This window comes from Bison bison, unplaced genomic scaffold (genome assembly GCF_000754665.1).
Source record: "Bison bison bison isolate TAMUID 2011002044 unplaced genomic scaffold, Bison_UMD1.0 scf7180017864519, whole genome shotgun sequence".
Taxonomy (NCBI): Eukaryota; Metazoa; Chordata; class Mammalia; order Artiodactyla; family Bovidae; genus Bison; species Bison bison.
Window position 1 is genome coordinate 19,898,811 of NW_011495072.1, and position 7,821 is coordinate 19,906,631.

The following is a 7,821-nucleotide window of genomic DNA, read 5'->3' on the forward strand; positions in this document are numbered from 1 at the left end:
GGAGTGCCAAAAAGTCAAGGACAAGAACTGACCTTTGTATTCGGCAGCTTGGAGGTCACTGATGACTATGAGGAGAGCAATACATGGGAGGTCAGGTACAGAGGCCTCACTGGAGTGAGCTAAAAGACAGTAGAAGGTGAGGAAGTGGAGACAGCAAAAACAGACTACTCTTTTAGGGAATTTTGCACCAATGGCAACCCACTCCAGTGTTCTTGCCTGGAGAATCCCAGGGACAAGGGAGCCTCGTGGGTTGCCGTCTATGGGGTCACACAGAGTCGGACACGACTGAAGTGCCTTGGCAGCAGCAGAAGCTGTTAAGAGAGCAGAGAAATGGAGCCATTGTGTATGGGGAAGTGTTGGGAATGAGGATTTTAAATATATGTGTATATATGTATATGCCTTTTTAATATTGAAAGATGCTAAAGCATGTGTGCATGCTGATAATGGGAATGATTTCTCAGTGAAGAGTAAAGATTCTCTAAGAGGTACAATGTAAGAAAAAACGCAAAAGTTTAACATTTTCAGGACTTACCTGGTGGTACAGTAGATAAGAATCCACCTGCCAGTGCAGGGCACATGGGTTCAGTCCCTGGTCCAAGAAGATTGCACGTGCTGCAGGGCAACTAAGCCTATGCACCACTACTACTGAAGCCTGTGTGCCTAGAGCCTGTGCTCCCCAACCAAAGAAGCAAAATTTTTTTTCAAATAATGAAAAAATCTGTTAAAAATTTAATATTTGAATAAAAGAGGTTTCCCCCCATGTTTTATGGGCTTCCCTGGTGGCTCAGACAGTAAAGAATCTGCCTGCAATGTGGGAAACCTGGGTTCGATCCCTGGGTTAGTAAGATCCCCTGGAGGAGGACATGGCAACCCACTCCAGTATTCTTGCCTGGAGAATCCCCATGGACAGAGGAGCCTGGCAGGCTGCAGTCCATGAGGTCACAAAGAGTCTGACACAACTGAGCAACTAAGAACAGCACATGGGGAAGAAGTCTGAAATTTTGTGAAAGGATAGAAATCAATTGAATGACATCATTAAAGTGCTACAGGAAAAAAAAAAAGCATCAGTTAAGGATTTTACATTCAGGAAGTTATTCTGAATAACAAAAATGAAAACAACAGATTTAAAATAATTTGTGTCAAAATTCCAACAGATTTTTTTTTTACAGAAATGGGAAAACTGATTGTCTAATTCATATAGAATTACAAGTGGTCCTGAAGAGCTAAACTAATCTTAAAAAAAAGAATAAAATCTGATGCTTCACACTTTCTAGTTTCAAAACTTACCACAAAGCTGCAGTAATTGAAAGAGAATGATACTGGCATAAGGATAGACTTATTAACAAATGGAATAGAATTGAGAGTCCATAATACACCAATATACCTATGGTCAATTGGTTTTTGATAAAGGTGCCAGGTCTGTTCAATAGTGAAACAATAGTTTCTTCAACAAATGGTGTTGGGACAACTGAATTACCATATGTAAAAAAATGAAGTTGAACCCCTGCCTCACACACACACAAAAATTAAATCAAAATGGATGAATGACTAAGTATAAGAAGTAGAACTGTAAAACTCTTAGAAGAAAATATAGAAGTGAATCTTCGTGAACTTGGATTTGACAATATATTCTTAGCTATAACAACAACAAAAATAGATAAATTGCACTTAATAAAAAAAAAAACTTTTGTGTATCAGACAGCATGATTAACAAAGTGAAAAACCAACCTACAAAATGGGAGAAAATATTTTCACATCATGTGGATGGTAGGTTTAACATCCAGAATATGTAAAAGCTCCTACAACACAACAACAACAAAAAAAGACAATCCAATTTTTGAATGAACAAAGGACCCAAAAAGATATATAAGTGGCCAATAAACACATGAAAAGATTCTCAACACCATTGGTCATTAGGGAAATGCAAATGAAAGCCACAGCGAGGTCGCACAGCAGAGCTACTAGGACGGTGATCATTTCTTTTAAAGGAATATAGCACATGATAAGAATGTGGAGGAAATGGAACATTTGCACATTGCTAATGAGAATGCAAAATGTTGCAGCTGCTATGAGAAAATAGCTTAATCTTTCCTCAGAAAGCTAAACATAAGCTATGATCCAGCAATTCTATTTTTACCCCTAAGAGGAACTCAAATAGACATTTATATACCAATACTTCTGGTGGCTCAGATGGTAAAGAATCTGCCTGCAATGTAGGAGACCCTGGTTCAATCTTTGGGTCAGGAAGATTCCCTGGAGAAGGAAATGGCAACCCATATTAGTATTCTTGCCTGGGAAATCCCATAGACGGAAGAACCTGGCAGTCTACAGTCCATGAAGTCAGACACTTGGAGTCAGACACAACTGAGCAACTAATACCAACATACCAATACTAATTGTAGCACTACTTATAATAGTCAAAAGTTAGAAACTTCTCCAGTGTCTATCAACAGATGAATGGATAAACAAAATGTGATCATATACATACAGTGGAATATTGTTCAGCCATTAAAAGGAATGAAATTCTGATCCATGTTCATTCAACATGGATGAACCTTGAAAACATATTAAGTGAAATAATCCAGACAAAAAAGACAGATATGCTTGGTTCTGTTTGTATGAAATATATATAATAGACAAATTTATAGGGACAGGAAGTAGATTAAAAGATACCTCTGGCTAGAAGTTATTGCATAATTCTTGGCTACAGTGTTTTTTGGGATGATGAAAATGTTTTGGAAATAAATGGTGGTGATAGTTTCAATTATGAATTCAATTAATACCTTAGAACTGTACTCTTAAGGTAGTTAAAATGGTAAGTTTTTTATATATTTTATCACAATAAAAATTTTGAATAATTACTCAGCCATTAAAAAGAATACATTTGAATCAGTTCTAATAAGGTGGATGAAACTGGAGCCTATTATACAGAGTGAAGTAAGCCAGAAAGAAAAACACCAATACAATATACTAATGCATATAAATGGAAATTAGAAAGATGGTAACGATGACCCTGTATGTGAGACAGTAAAAGAGACACAGATGTATAGAACAGTCTTTTGGACTCTGTGGGAGAGGGAGAGGGTGGGATGATTTCGGAGAATGGCATTGAACATGTATAATATCATATAAGAAACGAATCACCACTCCAGGTTTGATGCATGATACTGGATGCTTGGGGCTGGTGCACTGGGATGACCCAGAGGGATGGTACAGGGAGGGAGGTGGGAGAGGGGTTTGGGATGGGGAGCACATGTATACCCTTGGCGGATTCATGTTGATGTATGGCAAAACCAACACAATACTGTAAAGTAATTAACTTCCAATTAAAATAAATAAATTTATATTTAAAAAATAAATAAATCATATAAAAAAGAAAGAAATTTTAGATAATCAGAAGCAGATTAAAAATGTTTTCAGCACCTTGGCTTTACAAGAAATTTCAAAGGAAGCCTTTCATCCTGAAAGGAAATGATATAAAATGGAAATCTTAATTGAAAGGAAGGAAGGAAGAGAACAATAAATTGTAAATATGTGGGTAAATATAAAGGTCTATCTTTCTCTTCTTAATTTCTTAAAAATAAATTGACTAAAGTAAAAATAATAATGGTGTATTTCAGGTTTAGAACATATTCGGGGCTTTAAACATACAGTGTAAAATGTGTGACAGTAACAGCACAAGTGATAGGAAGAGATAAAATTCAAATTGTGCTGTTATAAGGGTCTTACATATATATCAAATAGTATAGTATTAATTATAGATAGATAAGAAAGCTCTAAATATAATCATGTAAAGAGGTAGTTAAAAACATAAATGGAAGAGATAGAATGAAACTCTAAACAATTCTCAACTGAAGGGAAGATAGAAGAAAAAAGGCCCCACAAACAAAGGGAACAAATAGAAAACAGAGGGTGAGATGATATTAATTTAAACCCAATCATGTCAATAATTATATCAACTATAATTGAACTAATAATGTTAAAAACTGGAGATTGAAGACTCATGAGGAAGCAAGACCTAGTTAGAACAATATACAGTTTAGAAGGGATATATTCTAAATATAAAAACAGTTTGAAAATAAAAGGGTAGGAAAATGAAAATTCAGTGTCAAATATATACCCTAGGTTTGACATTTCATTTTTAAAGGTTATAGCTATCTCAGAGGGACTGAACTAGATGTACTCTTATCCTTCCTCTGAAGCATAACAGTACACCACTGCACAATACCACCCAATCTGAAGACCAATAGTAAAGGAAATTCTTCAAGAAAAAATGAAAATCCATCAATATGAACATCTAAATAAAAAAACACATAGAAGTGTATCATCAGGATAAAAAATTTTTTTGCCAGTTTGTATTGCCAATTTCCAAAACAATGCAGCAAACATAAACCCAGTCCAGATGTCAATTATAAATACTAATATAGCTTGGGGTTTTATTTAAAGGCAGCAATTTTTTGAAATAGTTAATGCAGCAGTTGCTACACGATAATAATAGTACTTCAACTCTTCCTCTATCCTTTTAAATTAATTTTCCAAAGTTGGAGTGTAATCTTTTCCCCCTTAGACTATGCATTAATTGAGACTTCTCACCACTCTTTGTAATGTCTAGTATACAGTATTTCTACTTCTCATATCTTTGCTCTTCACAGTCACCTTATCCTGCCTCCCACCATCTAAGAAGAAAAGATGGTCAGACTAAGAAACAAGTGAAGTCTACAAGATGTCTGTATGTTTTGTGTGGCTTCAGAGTTAGATTGAAATTGCCAGGCACAGATTTAGTCTTGTAATTTTGTTTACACATTGGGGAAGAAAAATTCAATTTGTTAAATGTTTCATGTAACTATACCCAGGTTTTACCAAGCTAGGAACTTGGACCTTCTCTGTGTGTGTTAGTTGCTCATTTGTGTCTGACTCTTTGCGACCCCATGGACTATATAGCCCACCAGGCTCCTCTGTCCATGAGGAGATTCTCCAGCCATTCCCTTCTCCAGGGGATCTTCCAGAGCCAGGAATCAAACCTGGATTTCCTTCACTGCAGGCAGATATTTACCATCTGAGCCACTAGAGCTGAGAACTTGGACCTTTTATGTGTAGTGACTTTTTAACCCTAGTTTTCATAACCTGGAGGTCAGACTGTTGCTTTTGCATGATGTATGTAGTGTCTCTGGAGAAGGCAATGGCACCCCACTCCAGTACTCTTGCCTGGAAAATCCCATGGATGGAGGAGCCTGGTAGGCTGCAGTCCATGGGGTCGCTAAGAGTCGGACACGACTGAACGACTTCACTTTCACCTTTCACTTTCATGCATTGGAAAAGGAAATGGCAACCCACTCCAGTGTTCTTGCCTGGAGAATCCCAGGGGCGGTGGAGCCTGGTGGGCTGCCATTTATGGGGTTGCACAGAGCCGGACACGACTGAAGCGACTTAGCAGCAGCAGCAGCAGCAGCAGCAGCAGCATGTAGTGTCTCATGACTGCAGTTTGCTTTGTTTTATAGTATCTGTACTTGTATTTTTCAAGAGCTAATTTGTAAATAGATGATGTTATTTCTCCATTGAAAACACACTTTTTAAAAAAGCAAAATCCCCACTCCCAAAAAAAGGGTAGAACAATATGCAATAAAAAATTAAGTGTGATATAGTCACACCAGTCTGCTATTAACATCAAAGAGTCTTCAAGACAGGGAATCAGGGATGAAGTTATCTGATGATAAAAGGTTCAATTCATCAAGAATGATCCTAAATGCTTATATCCTTAATAACAAAATTTCAAAATATATGAAACAAAAATTGACAGAACTAAATGAAGAAACATATAGATTTGTTTCTACATGTTGCTGGATTTGATTTTTTTAAACATTTTTATGTCTATGAACATGTGGATTGGAAGACTCAATATTATTAGGATGTCAGTCCCTCTCAGATTGATGTATAGATCTAAGGCTATTCAATTTAAATTCTAAGCAGCTTTTTGTTTGTTGGTTTTTTGAAGAGACTGATAGGCAAAATCTAAAATTTATCTGTGAATCCAAAGGACCTAGAATATAATCTTTAAAAAGATAAATAAAAGTGAAACTCTTACACAAACTGACTGAACCTATCAACTTATTAAAAAGCTTATTATCAACTTATTAAAAAGCTGTAGTAATCAAAGTAGTAAGGTATTGACAAAAGTAGAGAGAAATAGAATTACATAGAGAAAACAAAAATATACATGCATTTTTAAAAGTTAAATGATTTTTGACAAAGCACCAAGATAGTTCAATGAAAAAAGAAAAGTCAACAAATAATAGTGCAATATAGGATATTTGTGTGGAAAAAATTAATCTCAACTGCCACATTATGTGATACATAAATATTAATTTGAAATACATGATGGGACTAAACTAGAAATTTAACACTATAAGACTTCTAGGGAAAAAAATAGGAAGTCATCATGATTTTCTGGTACACAGGGATTTCTTAGAACTCCAGAAGACCTAACCATAATATAAGATTTATATTTGTAATTTATAAATGTTAAGAACTTCTTTTTGCAGTGAGACACTGATAATAAAACAAAAATATAAACCACAGACTGGGAGAAAATATCTGAAATATACATATAAAATGAGAAAAGACTTGTTTCCAAGTCATATAAAAAACACTGACACAGCATCACTATCATCATCATCATCATCATTACCACCGTCATTGTCATTCAAATAACCTGATTTTTTAAATGGGCAGAAGATTGGGGGGGGGAACCAGTTAATAAAAGAGTATATATTAATGATAACTAGACATTTCAAAGTCTCTTCTCTGACCTGTGAATCAAAACCACCATGATATGACACTCCCATTATCTACCAAAGTGGTTAAAAATAAAGAGACCAACAGCACTAAGTGTTGACAAGGATGGGAGCAAGAGGAGCTCTCCTACTTTGGTGGTGGCCGGGTGAAATGGTATGCCCATTTGGAAACAGCTTGCCAGTTTCTTATAAAGTTAAATGTATACCTGTTCTATGACCCAGCAATTCAATCTTAGTTTTTAAAATCAAGAGCAATGAAAACACAATAGATGGTATTGGTTCTGAGCTCTTTAAATGAGATTTTCATAAACAAACTTTCTAAAAGGTTAAAGCAGGGGTCCCCAACTTCTGGGATCTAATGCCTGATGATTTGAGATGCAGCTGATGTAATAACGATAGAAATAAAGTGCACAAGAAATATAATGTACTTGAATCACCCTGAAACCCCTGTCCATGGAGATATTGTCTTCCACAAAACTGGCCCCTGGTGCCAAAAAGGTTGGGGACTACTGGGAAACATACTTGCCAGCTCGACTTTCTTGTTGTTGTTCGGCTGTTAAGTCTTGTCTTACTCTTTGCAACCCCAGGGACTGTAGCACACCGGGCTCCTCTGTCCTCTACTATCCCCTAGAATCTGCCAGGATTCATGTCCGTTGAGTCAGTGATGCTATCTAATCATTACATCCTTTGCCACTCCCTTCTCCTTTTGCCTTCAGTCTTTCCCACATAAGGGTCTTTTCCAATGAGCTGGATCTTCACATGCGGTTCGTCAAAGTATTGGAGCTTTACGAACAGTCCTTCCAATGAATGTTCAGGGTTGATTTCCTTTAGGATTGACTGGTTTGATCTTCAGTTCAGTTCAGTCACTCAGTCCTGTCCGGCTCTTTGTGACCCCGTGAATTGCAGCATGCCAGGCCTCCCTGTCCCTCACCAACTCCCAGAGTTCACTCAAATTCATGTCCATCAAGTTGGTGATGCCATCCAGCCATCTCATCCTCTGTCATCCCCTTCTCCTCCTGCCCCCAACCCC